Here is a 19725-nt window from a genome sequence, read left to right as displayed (position 1 = left end):
CATAGTATTCTTGTCAGCAAGTTAAGGAAGTATGGGCTGGATGAATGCACTATAAGGTGGGTAGAAAGCTGGCTAAATTGTCGGGCTCAACGGGTAGTGATCAATGGCTCCATGTCTAGTTGGCAGCCGGTATCAAGTGGAGTGCCCCAAGGGTCGGTCCTGGGGCCGGTTTTATTCAATATCTTCATAAATGATCTGGAGGATGGTGTGGATTGCACTCTCAGCAAATTTGCGGATGATACTAAACTGGGAGGAGTGGTAGATACGCTGGAGGGGAGGGATAGGATACAGAAGGACCTAGACCAATTGGAAGATTGGGCCAAAAGGAATCTGATGAGGTTCAATAAGGATAAGTGCAGGGTCCTGCACTTAGGACGGAAGAACCCAATGCACAGCTACAGACTAGGGACCGAATGGCTAGGCAGCAGTTCTGCAGAAAAGGACCTAGGGGTGACAGTGGACGAGAAGCTGGATATGAGTCAGCAGTGTGCCCTTGTTGCCAAGAAGGCCAATGGCATTTTGGGATGTATAAGTAGGGGCATAGCGAGCAGATCGAGGGACGTGATCGTTCCCCTCTATTCGACATTGGTGAGGCCTCATCTGGAGTACTGTGTGCAGTTTTGGGCCCCACACTTCAAGAAGGATGTGGATAAATTGGAGAGAGTCCAGCGAAGGGCAACAAAAATGATTAGGGGTCTGGAACACATGAGTTATGAGGAGAGGCTGAGGGAGCTGGGATTGTTTAGCCTGCAGAAGAGAAGAATGAGGGGGGATTTGATAGCTGCTTTCAACTACCTGAAAGGGGGTTCGAAAGAGGATGGCTCTAGACTGTTCTCAATGGTAGCAGATGACAGAACGAGGAGTAATGGTCTCAAGTTGCAGTGGGGGAGGTTTAGATTGGATATTAGGAAAAACTTTTTCACTAAGAGGGTGGTGAAACACTGGAATGTGTTACCTAGGGAGGTGGTAGAATCTCCTTCCTTAGAGGTTTTTAAGGTCAGGCTTGACAAAGCCCTGGCTGGGATGATTTAACTGGGAATTGGTCCTGCTTTGAGCAGGGGGTTGGACTAGATGACCTTCTGGGGTCCCTTCCAACCCTGATATTCTATGATTCTATGATCAGACAACGTATTAAACTAAAGAGAGACCTTCGTAGCCTTTGCGAGATTTTTCTGGCCACCCACCTGAACCCAGCGCTCCATACACCTACCCAGGCCCCACACACTCCCTGCTTCCTGGCTTAAACCTCTTCAGGTCAATCCAGTATATGCAAAGTTGACAGCTCCCACTTCTTGATTAAATACTGACAGTAGCAGCTCAGACAAAAGACCTGACTCACTGGAGACTCCCTTCCCACCCCACCACCATGCTCTTTGCATTATGAAACTTCATTTGACTGACTGGACTCTCACGTCGAGTTTTTGAACAGACAGTTGAACTACACTTTAGAGGTCAGAGTCATCCCTGCCCTAACTCAAGGGACTGGCCCGGGAAGTTGATTTGACACAAATGAAACCCACCTAACACCAAAGGAATGTAAGAGCAAAGTGGGTGCAAATCATTCCTCCCTCCTCTTTGCACAGCTGGGAATGGCCTCATAAGGTTCACATCAAGGCAGAGTCAGGCCCCCGACCTTTTTAACTTAATTATTCACTATTCATATCACTTTTCACCAATTGCTTTCCTCTCTATGGTGTCTTTTCTGCGATTGTCCTGACCCAATCGGATCCAGCAGTGAAAAAGTCGGACATGCGCTGTAGATGGATGTAAGGTGACCCTCTACATCATGCCTTGGATCCAAAAGGCTTCCACAAAGACGTGGGAGTGGACACTTTACTGCCATACTTCCTATACCAACAGCTACTGGTCTACAACCCCGGGGGAGGGGCTCACAACCTCCAAAGACTGTTCCATCTCCATTTATACATCAGCAGTCTAAAGGACAAGCACACAGACTGTTAGCTCTCTCTCTCTCTCTCTCTCACACACAAACCCATACAATATTCTTCCTGAAAGGCAGCAACTTCATAGTACTTTATTATTGTTCAGAATCCAGACTCCCTAACACACCAGATTCAAAGACAGAGAGAGAGAAAGCAGGCTGCTCCTAAAGGGAGAGAGGCACAACCCATCCCCATCCTGATCTACCATGGCTCTTCGCAAAGTGACTGTTAAAAATCCAGATCACAAGCTTCCCTAAGGAGTCCAACAGCCTGCATGCAGGAGAAGGAAACTCCTTTCAGACTCAAAGCGATGGCTTCAAACGTTACATCAGTTTTCAATAAACCGCAATGGACTATTGACACTTCTGCCTCCAAGGCTACTAAACATTATGTGATTCTATTTATTCTGCCCCATCTCCATTAACATTAACATGTAACTCCTGTCCCCCTCCCTGCATTAAGGCTACAGTTTAGGGTACAAACTTCAGGGTTGCGGCAAGACTTCAGGCCTCCGGGTAGGATTAAAATTTAGGATTAAGATTAGCTCTAGGTTTTGGGTTAGAGCTCAGGTTTACGATTACAAATAGCATTCGGATTTAGAGACAGAGCATAAATTTGAGGTTCAGGTTACAGTTAAAGGTTAATGTGACACGTCATGATTAATATTAGGGCCAATTTTAGCATTATGGTCAGTTTATATATTTAAGGTTAGGGTTAGGGTAAATGTTAAAGATTAAGGTTATTTGTTACCCTTATAAATAGGGATAGAGTACAAATTTAGGTTTGTGTTCAGTTAAGTGTTAAATTTTGGGTATGGTTTTATCTTTATCGTTAGGTTTTAGGTCGGGCTTTAGTGTTAGTTTCAAGGCTGTGATGGAGAATGAGGGCGGCTATTAAAAGCCAGGGTTAGAATTTACACTGAGGGTTAGAATTCCCTTCAGGGAAGAAGTCAGGATTTAGGGATAGAACTAAGGTATTCCTTTTGCTTTCAGATTCAGATCAATATAAAGGCTAAGGTGAGGGTTTATCCTAAGGGTTAGGGTTAAATGTGGGAGTTAGGGAGAGGAGAAAGAAGATGCGAGCTGGACTCCTTATAGACACATAGGAAGCTCTAATCCAGTGGTGCTCGCACCCCGACTGGGAGAGGGGGGTACCCCAGAGATAAACTGCCGGCCCATCTCTCAGCCACACACAAAGAAACCGAGTTCGCTCTAGGAAATAATTGGAGTCTCTTATAAGAAGGGAGATATGCAAATAGGGGTGAGAGTTTCCTGTTTAAATGTGTCTCTCTCACTTCCACGGCTGTGAGACAGACAATCTGCAGCCCCCTGTCTCTGGGCAGTCACCAGACAACCCCCCTGAAAACTCTCCTCTCCAAACACAGGGACAATGAGGCTTTAGTTGTCTCTCGTTCTCATTGCAGCAGCGTGTGAAGGTATTTTCTCCCTTTCCATATCTTCTAGAGTCAGGAGATAGTTATTCTGTTGCCCTAGGTACTCATTTTTCCCATAATTCTTCTTTATTTTCAGGTGTCCGGTCCCAGACGCTGGTGGAGTCCGGAGGGGGTGTGAAGAAGCCCGGAGACTCTCTCCGCCTCTCCTGCAAAGCCTCCGGGTTCACCTTCAGCAGCTACTGGATGAGTTTGGTCCGCCAGGCTCCCGGGAAGGGGCTGGAGTGGATCGCCAACATTTACAGCTCTAGCATATAGTGACTCGGTAAAAGGGCGATTCACCGTCTCCAGAGATGACCCCAACAGCCTGCTGTATCTGCAAATGACCGGCCTGAAATCCGAGGACACCGCCCGGTATCACTGTGCGAGAGACACAGCGAGGGAATCCCGATGCTGCTAACACGGGTAGTGATCAATGGCTCCATGTCTAGTTGGCAGCCGGTATCAAGTGGAGTGCCCCAAGGGTCGGTCCTGGGGCCGGTTTTGTTCACTATCTTCATAAATGATCTGGAGGATGGTGTGGATTGCACTCTCAGCAAATTTGCGGATGATACTAAACTGGGAGGAGTGGTAGATATGCTGGAGGGGAGGGATAGGATACAGAAGGACCTTGACAAATTGGAGGATTGGGCCAAAAGAAATCTGATGAGGTTCAATAAGGATAAGTGCAGGGTCCTGCACTTAGGACGGAAGAACCCAATGCACAGCTACAGACTAGGGACCGAATGGCTCGGCAGCAGTTCTGCGGAAAAGGACCTAGGGGTGACAGTGGACGAGAAGCTGGATATGAGTCAGCAGTGTGCCCTTGTTGCCAAGAAGGCCAATGGCATTTTGGGATGTATAAGTGGGGGCATAGCGAGCAGATCGAGGGACGTGATCGTTCCCCTCTATTCGACATTGGTGAGGCCTCATCTGGAGTACTGTGTCCAGTTTTGGGCCCCACACTTCAAGAAGGATGTGGATAAATTGGAGAGAGTCCAGCGAAGGGCAACAAAAATGATTAGGGGTCTGGAACACATGAGTTATGAGGAGAGGCTGAGGGAGCTGGGATTGTTTAGCCTGCAGAAGAGAAGAATGAGGGGGGATTTGATAGCTGCTTTCAACTACCTGAAAGGGGGTTCGAAAGAGGATGGCTCTAAACTGTTCTCAATGGTAGCAGATGACAGAACGAGGAGTAATGGTCTCAAGTTGCAGTGGGGGAGGTTTAGATTGGATATTAGGAAAAACTTTTTCACTAAGAGGGTGGTGAAACACTGGAATGCGTTACCTAGGGAGGTGGTAAAATCTCCTTCCTTAGAGGTTTTTAAGGTCAGGCTTGACAAAGCCCTGGCTGGGATGATTTAACTGGGAATTGGTCCTGCTTCGAGCAGGGGGTTGGACTAGATGACCTTCTGGGGTCCCTTCCAACCCTGATATTCTATGATTCTATGATTCTATGAACACAAATACTCCAGCTGCAGAATTGTGCTTCTCTTGTGCGCCGCGTGGGGGCAGCATGTCCACAAACCATCCGGCACGAGGCACAGGAACGGGATCGATAGAGGGAGTGAAGAAATATCTGTCAGCAGATGCCCGACCTGTATATCCAGCTGTGATCATGTGTCCATCAAAACGGGGGCGTCTTGAATAGTCACATGTCTGAAAGTGGAACTTATCTGACAGTAGAGTAAAAATGCACAGCGCAGAGGAGGAATATTTGGGGTCTCGATTGTTCCAGGTGTAATAACTAGGACTTGGACTTCAAAGGTGCCTCAAAGTGCCAGGTGTCAAAATCCTATCGCAGTTTGTTGGGAAATAGGTACAAATGCTCTCAGCTTCCTTTGAAAAATAACAAAACGCAGCAATAGTTCTAACGTTCTCTTGAAAGGATACATCAGGTTCCAACCACCTCTGCCCTCAATACAAACACAGATTTTCACATGCTGCTGCCCTGGTCACTAGCCGGATACTCTTCTCTCTAAGGGCCTGACCCAAAGTCCGCTAAAGCCAAGAGTGGGTCTTTCCATTCCCTTCAATAGAGTGTAGCTCAGCCCTTACATCCGGTGGGATGAGAGGGATTCAAGGGAGCTCTTTGTACACCAGTACGGTCAGATGGCCCACACTCGCTGGGTGATGCCCAGACACAGAGTTAGCACCAGTCCGACTCCCTCCCTTAGAGCCACTGGCCAAATGACTCCGAGCATTTGGGAAAAGGGTTTGTCTCTGCTATAAGCAGTGAGATATGCAAATAAGGGTGAGAGTTTCCTGGTTAACTCCTATGCTACCAGCACTCCCAGCTACCTTCCTGGCTCTACGCTACCAGCACTCCCAGCTACCTTCGAGACACCACTGACTTCCTGAGGAAACTACAATCCATCTGTGATCTTCCTGATAACACCATCCTGGCCACTATGGATGTAGAAGCCCTCTACACCAACATTCCACACAAAGATGGACAACAAGCCGTCAAGAACACTATCCCCGATAATGTCGCGGCTAACCTGGTGGCTAAACTTTGTGACTTTGTCCTTACCCATAACTATTTTACATTTGGGGACAATGTATACCTTCAGATCAGCGGCACTGCTATGGGTACCCGCATGGCCCCACAGTATGCCAACATTTTTATGGCTGATTTAGAACAACGCTTCCTCAGCTCTCGTCCCCTAAAGCCCCTACTCTACTTGCGCTATATTGATGACATCTTCATCATCTGGACCCATGGAAAAGAAGCCCTTGAGGAATTCCACCATGATTTCAACAATTTCCATCCCACCATCAACCTCAGCCTGGTCCAGTCCACACAAGAGATCCACTTCCTGGACACTACAGTGCTAATAAACAATGGTCACATAAACACCACCCTATACCGGAAACCTACTGACCGCTATTCCTACCTGCATGCCTCCAGCTTTCACCCTGACCACACCACACGATCCATCGTCTACAGCCAAGCTCTGCGATACAACCGCATTTGCTCCAACCCCTCAGACAGAGACAAACACCTACAAGATCTCTGTCAAGCTTTCTTACAACTACAATACCCACCTGCAGAAGTAAAGAAACAGATTGATAGAGCCAGAAGAGTTCCCAGAAGTTACCTACTACAGGACAGGCCTAACAAAGAAAATAACAGAACGCCACTAGCGGTCACCTTCAGTCCCCAACTAAAACCCCTCCAACGCATTATTAAGGATCTACAACCTATCCTAAAGGATGACCCAACACTCTCACAAGTCCTGGGAGACAGGCCAGTCCTTGCCTACAGACAGCCCTGCAACCTGAAGCAAATACTCACCAACAACCACATACCACACAACAGAACCACTAACCCAGGAACTTATCCTTGCAACAAAGCCCGTTGCCAATTGTGCCCACATATCTATTCAGGGGACACCATCACAGGGCCTAATAACATCAGCCACACTATCAGAGGCTCGTTCACCTGCACATCCACCAATGTGATATATGCCATCATGTGCCAGCAATGCCCCTCTGCCATGTACATTGGTCAAACTGGACAGTCTCTACGTAAAAGAATAAATGGACACAAATCAGATGTCAAGAATTATAACATTCATAAACCAGTCGGAGAACACTTCAATCTCTCTGGTCACGCAATCACAGACATGAAGGTCGCTATCTTAAAACAAAAAAACTTCAAATCCAGACTCCAGCGAGAAACTGCTGAATTGGAATTCATTTGCAAATTGGATACTATTAATTTAGGCTTAAATAGAGACTGGGAGTGGCTAAGTCATTATGCAAGGTAGCCTGTTTCCTCTTGTTTTTTCCTACCCCCCCCCCCGATGTTCTGGTTTAACTTGGATTTAAACTTGGAGAGTGGTCAGTTTGGATGAGCTATTACCAGCAGGAGAGTGAGTTTGTGTGTGTATGGGGGTGGGGGGGATGTGAGAAAACCTGGATCTATGCAGGAAATAGCCCGACTTGATTATGTAAAGAGTTGTCACTTTGGATGGGCTAGCACTAGCAGGAGAGTGAATTTGTGTGGGGGGGTGGAGGGTGAGAAAACCTGGATTTGTGCTGGAAATGGCCCACCTGTTGATCACTTTAGATAAGCTATTACCAGCAGGACAGTGGGGTGGGAGGAGGTATTGTTTCATATTCTCTGTGTGTATATAAAGTCTGCTGCAGTTTCCACGGTATACATCTGATGAAGTGAGCTGTAGCTCACGAAAGCTCATGCTCAGATAAATTGGTTAGTCTCTAAGGTGCCACAAGTACTCCTTTTCTTTTTGCGAATACAGACTAACACGGCTGTTCCTCTGAAATTGACATTACTGTTGGCTGTAAATGAACACCAGAGGGAGGCAAAGGACTAGAAAAGAGGATAGGGCTGCTCTATTTCACACCGATACAATTCACACCTGCTTTTGTTCTGCGGCAGAATTCACACCGAGGAAACCCCCTCACATTGACCACTTCCTCTCCTAGCCCTGCAGTCTTCCCACAGCAGACAGACCACTCCTGAAGTCCACAGTTTTTTGACCACCCCACAAGCCTAGAGTTTGATAGTGAATCCCATTCGCCCCCTTACTTTCCGTGTTCACTGGATTCTTTTTACTCCTACACTGACAGTCCTTATTGGCTTGTATTTATAGTTCGGAGGGTGCTTGAAACTTAATTGAAGTGGTCTATGCAAATCCAGTAACAAGCCAGCCTATTAAAAGGCAAGCAAACAGGAATACTCACTGAGAAAACTGGTACCCAAATCATTCTCCACAAAGGAGTATCTGAGCTGTTAAAGGAGTATATCCCAAATCTGCAATATAATTCCAATTATTCTCTGGTTTTCCCTTTCAGAAATCTTTTCAGGTCAGCATTTTTCTTCCTTTTTTTTAAGTTTAGTTTATGCAAAACCAGGACATTCTGGCAAGGACTTTCAGACGCTGGTGCCAAGAATTAAGATTTTGACTTAATTTGGAAGCAAAATTGCCATTAAAATTAATTAGAGGTGCTTGATCAATTATCACCATATGGAGCTTTGAAAAATCACACCCTAGGGCTGATATTTTTCCAAAGGAGCCTAGGGGACTTATGCACCCAAATCCCACTGAAAAAGTCAGTGAGAGTTAGGTGCCTAAATGCCTTACAGCACTTTGAACATCCAGATGCCAAATCTTCATTTAGACGTATAATTGACTCCACCAGCTTCTGTGGATTTACACAAGAATCGTTTTGTGCTCAAGCAATTCTGAAGACATTTGTTTATTTAGATGCCCAATGTGAATTTAGGGGCAGATTTTAAAATCTATTTAGGCACCTAAATGTGCAGATAGACACCTTTGAAAAATCACACTAGGCCCCGAACCCCTGGCCCTCACTTATTTCAATGGGAGTTAGACACCTTGGTGGAAACCCCACTAGGTCTCTAACTGCATCTTTAGTCCCATAAAGACCTTTAAATATCGGGCTCTTAAGGAGGCTAGAGTAAAAAGTTTGAAAAGTGCTGAAGTGAGTTAGATGCACAAGTCTCAATGAAAGCCAATGGGATTTAGGCTTCTGAGTCTTTTAAGTGCTGTTGGAAATTAACTTTAGGGCCAAAGTTGGGATTTCCAGAGACCCCCAAGGGAGTTAGATGCCAAAATCCTATTGATTTTCGATGGGATATGGGCACCCAACTCTGGAAGTTTGACATGCCCAGCCCCCAGAAATGAATAACTTGGCTACTTTTTAAAAATAATATTAACTACCATAATTCTGTCTTTACAGGGGTCAAGGCAGACGTACAACTAGCAGAGTCTGGAGGGGGTGTGAAGAAGCCCGGAGATTCTCTCCGCCTCACCTGTCAAGCCTCTGGGTTCATCTTCAGCAGCTACTGGATGAATTGGGTCCACCAGGCTCCTGCGAAGGGACTGGAGTGGGTGTCCACAGTTACCAATGATGGCAGCCAAGCCTACCACTCCCCAGCTATTCTTAGGAGGTTCACCATCTCCAGGGACAATTCCAACAGCCTGGTGTTCTTTCAGACGGGCAGCCTGAAACCTGAAGACACTGCCGTGTATTACTGTTCCAGACACACAGTGAGGAAAAACAGGTTATTGTCCTTGCAAGAGCACATCAAGCATGTGTTTGACAAAGGGAAGGGAGGTGGAGCAGAAATACTGAAGAAGCTGAGAGGTTTTTGATAGGATTGTGGCAGGAAAAAGAAGTCACTGAGCAGAGAACAAATCCTATTTTCACTGGAAAGGGAAAAATAAGTTCAACTTATTTTTAAATGTCACAGAGGTAGATGCCTTTTTCTAAAAAAAATCTCTGACCAGGTGAAGTGCCCATATGATGGCAGCAGAGGGCTGAGAAGGAAAAATGTGATGGCTATTCCACATCTGGCAGCAGTGGGACAGGAATTATCGAGGAAGAAAAGATAGAAATATTTGTGGGAAACATTTGGAGAGCCCCTGGGGGATTGGGAGCTATAGGAAGGCTGTGAAAGATGCCAGGAGGGCTTTGTCAATTCTCACGGTGGTGCCTTGCCTCTTAGAATCATAGAATATCAGGGTTGGAAGGGACCCCAGAAGGTCATCTAGTCCAACCCCCTGCTCAAAGCAGGACCAATTCCCAGTTAAATCATCCCAGCCAGGGCTTTGTCAAGCCTGACCTTAAAAACCTCTAAGGAAGGAGATTCTACCACCTCCCTAGGTAACGCATTCCAGTGTTTCACCACTCTCTTAGTGAAAAAGTTTTTCCTAATATCCAATCTAAACCTCCCCCACTGCAACTTGAGACCATTACTCCTCGTTCTGTCATCTGCTACCATTGAGAACAGTCTAGAGCCATCCTCTTTGGAACCCCCTTTCAGGTAGTTGAAAGCAGCTATCGAATCCCCCCTCATTCTTCTCTTCTGCAGGCTAAACAATCCCAGCTCCCTCAGCCTCTCCTCATAACTCATGTGTTCCAGTCCCCTAATCTTCGCTTTCTGGAAGGGAGGAGAAGTCAGCAGCCCTTGACTTAGTCCAGAAATAAAGCCCTGGAAACTTGAGCTTTAATTTCCAGAGGAGCCTAAGGGTGGGAGATGCCTAACTTTGCATACTGAGTGTCTAAATCCCTTCCAGCACTTTGAAAATGCCACCCTCTGAAGCCAGCCTGGACAGTTGAAAACTGAATTCTGAGATTTCTAGATTTCAAAGCCAGAAGGGACCATTAAAATAATCTAGTCTGACTTTCTGCATAGCATAAGAACATAAGAACAGCCATCCTGGGACAGACCAAAGGTCCACCTAGCCCCGTATCCTGTCATTCAACAGAGGCCAATGCCAGGTGCCCTAGAGGGAATGAAGAGAACAGGGAATCATCAAATGGTCCATCCCCTGTCGCCCATTCCCAGCTTCTGGCAAACAGAGGACAGGGACACCATTCCTGTTCATCCAGGCTAATAGCCATTGATGGACCTGTCCTCCATAAACTTACATCTAGTTCTTTTTTGAACCCTGTTCTAGTCTTGGCCTTCACAGCATCCTCTGGCAGAGCTCCACAGGTTGACTGTGCGGCTGTGTGAAGAAATATTGCCTTTTGTTAGTTTTAAACCTGCTGCTTATTAATTTAATTGGGTGACCCCTAGTTCTTGTGTTATGAGAAGGAGTAAATAACACTTCCTTATTTACTTTCTCCACAGCAGTCATGATTTTAGAGACCTTTATCAAATCCCCCCTTAGTCATCTCTTTTCCAAGCTGAAAAGTCAGCACAGGCCAGAGAACCTCACCCAGTGATTCCCATGGCAAACCCGTAACTTGTGGTTGAGTTAGAGCATAGGATGAACCGAGAGACAGCAAAATTTCATGGGGATGGGGCTGACTGAGTTATTTTGTAGTCATCCTAATGCAAATGTGAGTTCCTTTTTCTCTATTAAAGACTGTCTGGAACAATTTCTTTCTGAAGAAGGCTACCCATTTCTATTGCCTTCTCCCTCTGCCAAATATTTTGCTGTTGTTCATATACACCACCATGTGTACCTTCATTTGTCTCTCCATACTGCTGAGCTGCTCTGCGGGTAGGTAGAGTTGTCTGGAACCTAGAGAAAAGTCTCTTCCTGGCAAATGATCTGAATGATATAAATGATTTATGAACTACAACACCCAAGTGGTGACAGCACCTTGAGCTCCACTAGGGTCTTCAAAGGTACGTCTACACAGCATTTTGGATTGACAAATAGTCTGTGGGGGAATGGGCTTCAAAGACTCAGCTCCGGCCCAAGCTGCACCTACAAAGTGCTGTTTATATAGCTATTTTTACAGCACGAGTGTGAACCTGGCTAGTCCTAGTCTGTAGAACTGGGTTGGGAAGCTCATTCCAAGATGCTGTGTAGATCGACCCTTACTGGATTTTCTTTAAGGAAACTTTTTTTCTGGCTTTTTTCTAGCCACATATTCACATGAACAAGTTATCCATCCATCCATCCATCCATCCATCCATCCATCCATCCATCCATCCATCCATCCATCCATCCATCCATCCATCCATCCATCCATCCATCCATCCATCCATCCTTCTGCAGTCTCTCTCTGAAATCTTCTAAAATATCTATCTTGCTAATATCATTGCTTCTGCAGTATCTGACTACCTACAAAACATATCTTTATATCTTTAGTTTTCCAGAGCCAAGTGTCCCTGATTCAACCAATTGCAGAAGTTAAAAGGCCGGGAGAGTCCCTGAAGCTGTCTTGCAAGTTTTCTGGCTTCAATTTCACCAAATATTGGATGCAATGAGTCCGGCAAGCCCGTGAGATTGGACTGACCTGGATCGGAGAGGTCAGCACAAATGGGGTATCAACGAACGTGCCGCAGTCTCTTCGGCCGCGGTTCAGTATCACGAGGGATAACACCCACAACATGGTTCACTTGGAAATGAGGAACTTGTAGGCGGATGACAGTGCAACGTATCACTGTGCTGCTCACTGTATCGCAGGCTAGTACAATAACCCAGAGGCGAATGTCACTCAATCCACAGCAGCATCCTCAGCATTAGAAGCAGGAGCTTCTATTATTCAGCTGTAAGCCCGGCCCAAGGAACACTGAGTCAATGGGAGTCTCTCTATTGACTTCATTGGTCCTCGACTCAGATCCATTATGTTCATTGATTTTTCAGGCCAGAAGGAACCATTAGTTCATCCAGTCTGATCTCCATAACCCGGGCCAAAGAATTTCATCCAGTTGCCTCTGGATTGAGCCCAGTAATTTGTGTTTGACTAAAGTATCTTCCAGAAAGGCATCCTCTCTTGATCTGAAGACCTTGAGAGATGGAGAGTCTGCCATTTGCTTGTTGCAAAAGTTAAACATCCTTCCTGTCAAAAATTTGGATTTCTACTTGGAATGTCTGGCTTTAAATTCCAGTCATTGGTTCTTATGTCTTTATCCAGAACATTAAAAGATCTCTTTAGTTCCTGATATTTTCTCCCCATGAATGTACTTAGCCTGAAGCATCAGCAGTCTCTTACCGTTCATAAAATTGATCCAGTGAACAGGGTTCGGGAATATGAGTTGGCTTGGCAGAGTTCAATTTTTATTTTGCTCTGATTTCAGATATTAATACTTATTTTTAAGATTTATTTTTATTTTTATCTAAATGTTCACAGTTGGGGGATTGGACACATAAAATACTGGTAGATACTGAGATTCAAAAAGTTAAAGTGTTAAACACAAATGGTCAACATCATGTCAAAATATACGGTGTAAATATTCTGAAATCAAACTAAGTTCACAAGCAGCATTTTCTTTGCCTATCTGTAAATTTCAGCTATTATCAATGGAAATTTTTTTGGTCTGTGTGTGTACAGTGAAATCAACATTTACTGATAAAAGTCTAATACTTCCAAACGTGACTAGGAGACAGGAGAATTGGCGTCTATTCTTGTTTCTGCCGTGAATGGGCTGTGTGATCTTGGGAAACTCACCGGAACACATGACAGGAAGGGACCTCCTGGGTCATTTAGTCCAGTTCCTTCTCTCCCAAACAACCCCGGCACATAACCCAGCTCATAAATTCACCAAGCTCCATCTTAAAACTACTTAGTTATTTTGGTCCCACTATTTCTAGTGGGAGGCTGGTCTAGACCCTCACCCCTTCAAAGGTTAGAATCTTTATTTCCTGCCGAAATGCGTTCGTGGTCAGTTTGTCTCCATTTGTTCTTTGTGCCAACGTTATCCTTTAGCCTTAATAGTTCTTCTCCCTCCTTGGTGTTGACCCCCACGATGTAGTTGTAAGCCACTGAACTTCTGTTTTCCCTCCCATCCCTTGTTGTATTTGTAAGCCACTGAACTTCTGTTTTCCCTCCCATCCCTTGTCTATTTACATCATAAACTCTTTGGGATAGGGAATATATATGTATTGATGCCTAGATACAGGGGGTCCTACTTTCTATTCGGCCCCTATGTGCTACCACAATTCAAATTAATTTTGTGGGACAAAGCCACACATTCTGTCTATGTGAATTATGCTAACATTTCCTCAGTGAAATCTACTATACCTTTTACTATGGACGTTAGTTATTCACCAGGAATATGCAGTACCTACATGGGGTCAGCCTCGGATGTTTCAGAGGATGGCATAAGAACCACTCAGCAGGCATATGTGGTATAATCTGTCACTAAGTAGATCTCATCCTGGTGTCTAATAATTAGAGATTGGCTTAAACTCTGAAGCAAGAGGCTTAATAGCCCTTCCAGATTTTCAGTTGCCATCAAGTGTGATAATTCTGGACACTTTTCTGCTTTAAGAGTTCAAGGTTGCAGTTTATGCACTGGTCTGAGAGCCGGGGGGATACGGGTTCATTTACCAAGCTCGAGTCTGACAGATACTGTGTGTGGTCTTAGACGAACCTCTGTGCCTCAGCTGCACCCATCTGCCAAAGCAGGAGAGTCGGTTATATTTGCAGCACTGCCCCAAAGATCTCTTAGTGCAGGACAAAAGTAAAACAATACAGTCCCTGCCCAGAAAATGTTGCTACGTCACGTCTAATCTAGTGCTTTCCAGAGTGCCTCAGACAAACTCCACCCAGTCACGCTTTGTGACTTTTAAGGTTACAGCATTACCCATATGCAAATGAGGTAGGGCCATTTCCTCTTTAAAGCCTCAGTGGGAACTGTCACCAGCAAAAGGAATTTGCTTCCTTATCTCCTCAGACGCTCTTTTATCCAAGCAACCATGACCCCGTTGCTAAGCTTCCTCTTCTTAGCAGCAGTGTTATCAGGTAAGAATGAGCAAAGGCATCTTGTCGTTTAGAGTCAGACTTTCAAAGCTGCCTAAAGGATTGGAACACTCCATTCCCATTAAAATTAGTGGGAATTGGCATTCAAATCCCCTCGGAGACATAAAAATAGTACTAGCAAAAGTAATAGTAGTGGAATTAGTATTAACTTTGACCTTACAGTTGGTATTAGAACAGTAAGATTTCAAAGACCCCGATGAGACTGGGTCTCTTGTGCTAGGCCCTGTACAAAGCGAGACATAATCACTGTTCCTGAAGTGCCTAGCTTTAGATTTTCAAAGCTACCTAGGGGGGTTGGCCCCACAGTTCCCATTTATCTGAATGGGAATTGGACAGCCGTATGTGCTGGTTGGCATTGAAAACCTCACCTTGAATAGACAAGGCAGACTAAGGGTGGGTGTCTGGCAGGGTGGGGGGAAATGTAGGGCAGCTAAAGGACTCAATAATTCTTTGCTCTTTAACAGCAGGTGTCCGGTCCGAAATCCAGTTTTTCCAGTCTGGGGCAGAAATCAAAAAGCCTGGAGAGTCTATGAAGCTGACCTGTAAAGCGTCCGGCTACACATTTAATGAGTACCGAATGAACTGGATCCGACAGGCTCCCGGGAAAGGACTGGAGTGGGTAGCATCCATCAGGACAGATACTTTTGAGACCTTCTATCCCCAAAATCTGAAAGGGCGAGTCACCATCAGCGTGGATGTTCCCCTCAGCACAGCGTATTTGCAAATGAACGGCCTAAAATCTGAAGACAGTGCTGTGTATTACTGTGCAAGGGGCACAGTGAGAAGAGACACATCCCTGGCCACTCATCAACCCTGCCTGAAATGGCTCACTGTTGCTGACAGTGGTATCAGAAATGCAGTGCCCCCCAAGTGCCCTAATGTCACAGCAAATCTGAAGCCCTGATCCTGGAAACACTTACACACATGTTTCCCTTTACTCACATGAGTAGTCTCATGGGCTGGGCTTCTCAGTGGGAATTAAGGGAGTTAGACACCCAAATCCTACTGAACTTCAAAGGTAGTTGGGTGCCTACTTCCCTTGGGTTCCTTTGCAGTTCCTAGCTCCTGAGTTCAATGGAACTATTCACCTGCACAAAGGAAAGTGTTGATGACTAAGGGCTATATTCACAAAACCCCCATTCAACGGCTGCCCAATCCTGTAGGCACCTAAGCTTACCCAATGCCTGAACTCTCACTGTGAAGTTCACTCGGCCCCAGTGTCCGGCTGGGATTTTGAAAGGAGGCTAAGAGTACTGAGCACATAAATACCATTTATTTCAGTGTCTAACATCCTTAAGCTCCTTGAAAAGAGAAAAGAAGTACTTGTGGCACCTTAGAGACTAACCTGTCATTAAGCTCCTTGGTGACCCCAGCGTTGTGATCTCCCCGTCCACCTACACAAAAACAAACGCACAGACACAGAGCCAAGGAGGTGTTGGGAAGTCGTTTCCCCTCGTGTGCAGAGTATTCTAGAATGGGCTGCAAGAGGATGTCATGCGGTTTCCTCTGAGGCAGCTGGTTCTGGAGCAAATAGACTGAACGAGAGGGACTGTTGGGTTCTCCCATTTCTTGGGACGTTTCTCCTGAATTCTGTAACCCCTTTTATCCCCCATCTAGTCCATCCTCAGTGCGCCTCAGAACTAATTCATCTGTTCTTTACCATACAGAGCATTTGTAAGTCTTATACTTTCCAGCCAGAAGTGCAAAGATCTAAAATAAAGTTCAAATAAGGCAAGGAGCTCTAACATGACATGTTGGATTTAAATCAAGGTAGAGTAAAGGTTCTCTTTTCCCTCCACCAAGCACAATGAACCTAAGGGAGTTAGGTGCCCAAATCCCATTGTAAGGCAATGGGAGTTGAGGGCCTAAAGCCCTTTACTCCCTTAGATCTCAAGAGTTGCTTTCTGTGACAAAGGCGACCAGGCACCATGCAGAAGAACAGATGAGATGAGACAGAAGAGCAATGGGATCATGTAACAGAAATAATCGGGCTGACAAGCCACACTGATGCACCAAGCCAGCCCTAGATCTTCCGCCTGCAGGACTTTTAAGTCCACTGCACTGTCCACATGCAAATAAAGTAGGGGAATCACCTGTTTAAAACCTCAGAGGAAAAACTCACCTGCAAAGGCAATTTGCTCTCTCTGGGTCCACAGAAGCTGGTGTTTGAGAACAGCAACCATGGCCCCTCTGCTCTGCTTTCTCTTCCTGCTAGCAACTTTAACAGGTGAGCATGTCCAAAAAGATCTATGAATTTCTCATAAGCAGTATTAAGGTAGCTTGTAGTGACCCAGACTGACATCAAAACCCCATTCATTGGGCTCTGTGCAGACAGACAGAAACTGTTCTTGCCCTAAAAAGATTAAAATCTAAACAGACCAGATAGATAAAGGGTGGGAGAAAGAAAGGGTTACTATCAATATTTTACAGAGGGGTTGTTTGAATTACAAGGGGAAAGGTGGAGAAGTCAAAGACATTAGTAAGCATTCTTCCTGTTTATCCACAGGTGTTGGGTCCCAAATCCAGTTGGTTCAGCCTGGGGCAGAAATTAAAAAGCCTGGAGAGTCTGTGAAGCTCACCTGCAAAGCATCCGGTTACACATTTACTGACTACTTCATGAGCTAAGTCCGACAGGCTCCGGGGAAAGGCCTGGAGTGAGTAGCAACGATTAGGACTGATAATTTCAACACTTTCTACCCGGAGACTCAAAGGGCGAACCACCATCAGCACGCACAGCTCCATCAGCACAACGTATCTCCTGATGAACAGCTTGAAATCTGAAGACACCACCGCGTACTACTGTGCAAAACACACAGTGAGAAAAAACACATTCACGGCCATTCATAAACCCCCGCTCCTGAGAGAGGAAGTCATCGCTGACGATGGCATCAAATATGCAGAGCCCCTAAAATGTCCTATTGTGACACAGCAATACTCAGGCCCCAGTCCTGGAAGCACTTACACCCATGCTGACCTTTACCCACGTGTGTAACCATATTGGCTGGGATTCTCAATGGGGCTTGAAAAGCCTAGTGTAAGAGTCATGTCCTCAGAGAAGTATACACAAGGCACAGTTCCTGAAATATCCTATTCCCAGGGACAATTTTAAAGAAAGACTCACGTAGTTCCCTGAAAGGCTACCCCCTGGTAAACAGGGGAATCTCTGGTTGGAATCGGAGGTTGTATTACCTCTGTAATTGGCACTGGTGTGACGGCTGCTGGACTCCTTTGTCTACTTCCAGTGGCTACAGGTCAAAACGGATGTTGATAAATTGGAAACGGTTCAGAGAACTACCACCACAATGATTAAAGGATTAGACAAACCTGCCTTATAGTGAGAAACTCCAAGAGCTCAATCTGCTTTATCTAAAACAAAGAGAAGATTAAGGGGTGACTTGCTTGCATTCCAAGTACCTAGATGTGGAAGAGAAATTTGATAACAGGCTCTTCAGTATAGCAGACAAAGATATACAGGATCCAATGCTGGAAGCTGAAGCTAGACAATGTCCAGCTGGAAATAAGGTGATTTTTTTAAAAAGACATTGAGGTGAATTAACCATTGGAACAACTTGACAAGAGTCATGGTGGATTCTCCGTCACTAGCAATTATCGCCTCTATGATTCTATGGCTTTGAGAAAATAAACAAATGGAAAATCCGTCAAGGGAGATTTAGGTTAGATACCAGGGGGAAAAAACGTTCTAAGGATAAGCATATCTCACTATCAGCATTGGAACCAGTTACCTAGGGAGGCTGTGAAATCCCCACCACTGGAGGTTTTTAAGAACAGATGAGGAAAGGTTCCACCAGGGGTGGTCTAGGTATATCTAATCCTGCCTCTGTGCAGGGGCGTTGGCTAGATGATCTCTTGAAGTCCCTCTTCCAGCCCTACCTTTCTAGGATTCTCTGAATTTCTTGTACTCTGTGACTGAAGCAGAAGGCAGTCAGAGTATTTCACTTTCTTTAGGTTTCAGAGTAACAGCCATATTAGTCTGTATTCGCAAAAAGAAAAGGAGGACTTGTGGCACCTTAGAGACTAACCAATTTATTTGAGCATAAGCTTTCGTGAGCTACAGCTCACTTCATCGGATGCATACTGTGGAAAGAGTGAGCTGTAGCTCACGAAAGCTAATGCTCAAATAAATTGGTTAGTCTCTAAGGTGCCACAAGTACTCCTTTTCTTTTCACTTTCTTTAGTGACTTTCTCCAGCGCAGGATCCCATTAGGGTATCTGTAATGAAGTGAATCACTGAGGGATCCCATATCTCTAGCACAAGGATACACACCGGGTTCTTCAGGTTTCAGGCTGCTGATGTGCAAATGCACCAGGTTACCTGAGGCGTCTCTGGAGATGGTGAATTGCCCTTTCCCTGAGTCCAGGTCATATGGGGTACCTGCACTGTCTACACTGGAGACCCAATCCAGTCCCTTCCCAGGAACATGACGGATCCAATCCAGCCACTTGCTACTGATGAAGAAGCTGGAGGCTTTGCAGGAGAGGTGGAGAGAGTCTCCGGGCTTTTTCACACCCCCTCCAGACTCCACCAGCTGGACCTCTCACAGAGCTCCTGCGGGAGGAAAGTATCATGAATCACATCTGGAATATTCAAAGGGTAAAGTCAAGGGGAATTAGATACCCCATTACCTAAGTCCCCTTCAAAAACGTCAATCAACATTCCAGTAGGCCCTGCTCCAAACGCCACTCAGACCAAGGGAAGTCCTCCCCTTGCCTTTACTGACCTTTGCACCAGGCCCATAGAGCACAATATTCCCCAATATCTCCAGAAAATGTCAGAAACCATCATTCCTTTACAGGCCACTAGACTGAAGAGACAATTCAGCCAAAATATGCTTCTGATGCTGGATAAAGTGCTCATGGTGTCTCAGCATTAGCTGCCCAGACCCCTCCTTGTGTCCTAGCCATGCAGGTGCAGACCTATTAAATGACTTAGGCACGGCATTAAGGATATGCATTTGCATATCTTTTTTCTCTTTTTTTAATAAGCCATGTTTGAGCTCTAGCCCTCAAGCTATCTTAGGTTTTTATACTGTCCCCATTACTGTAGTGTTTGAGAATCGCAACCATTGAAGTATTTAGGGTAACAAGAAAACATTTTACAAATACATTAGA

This window comes from Lepidochelys kempii, chromosome 13, assembly GCF_965140285.1.
Source record: "Lepidochelys kempii isolate rLepKem1 chromosome 13, rLepKem1.hap1, whole genome shotgun sequence".
NCBI classification, from domain to species: Eukaryota; Metazoa; Chordata; order Testudines; family Cheloniidae; genus Lepidochelys; species Lepidochelys kempii.
This window is presented reverse-complemented; position numbering follows the sequence as displayed.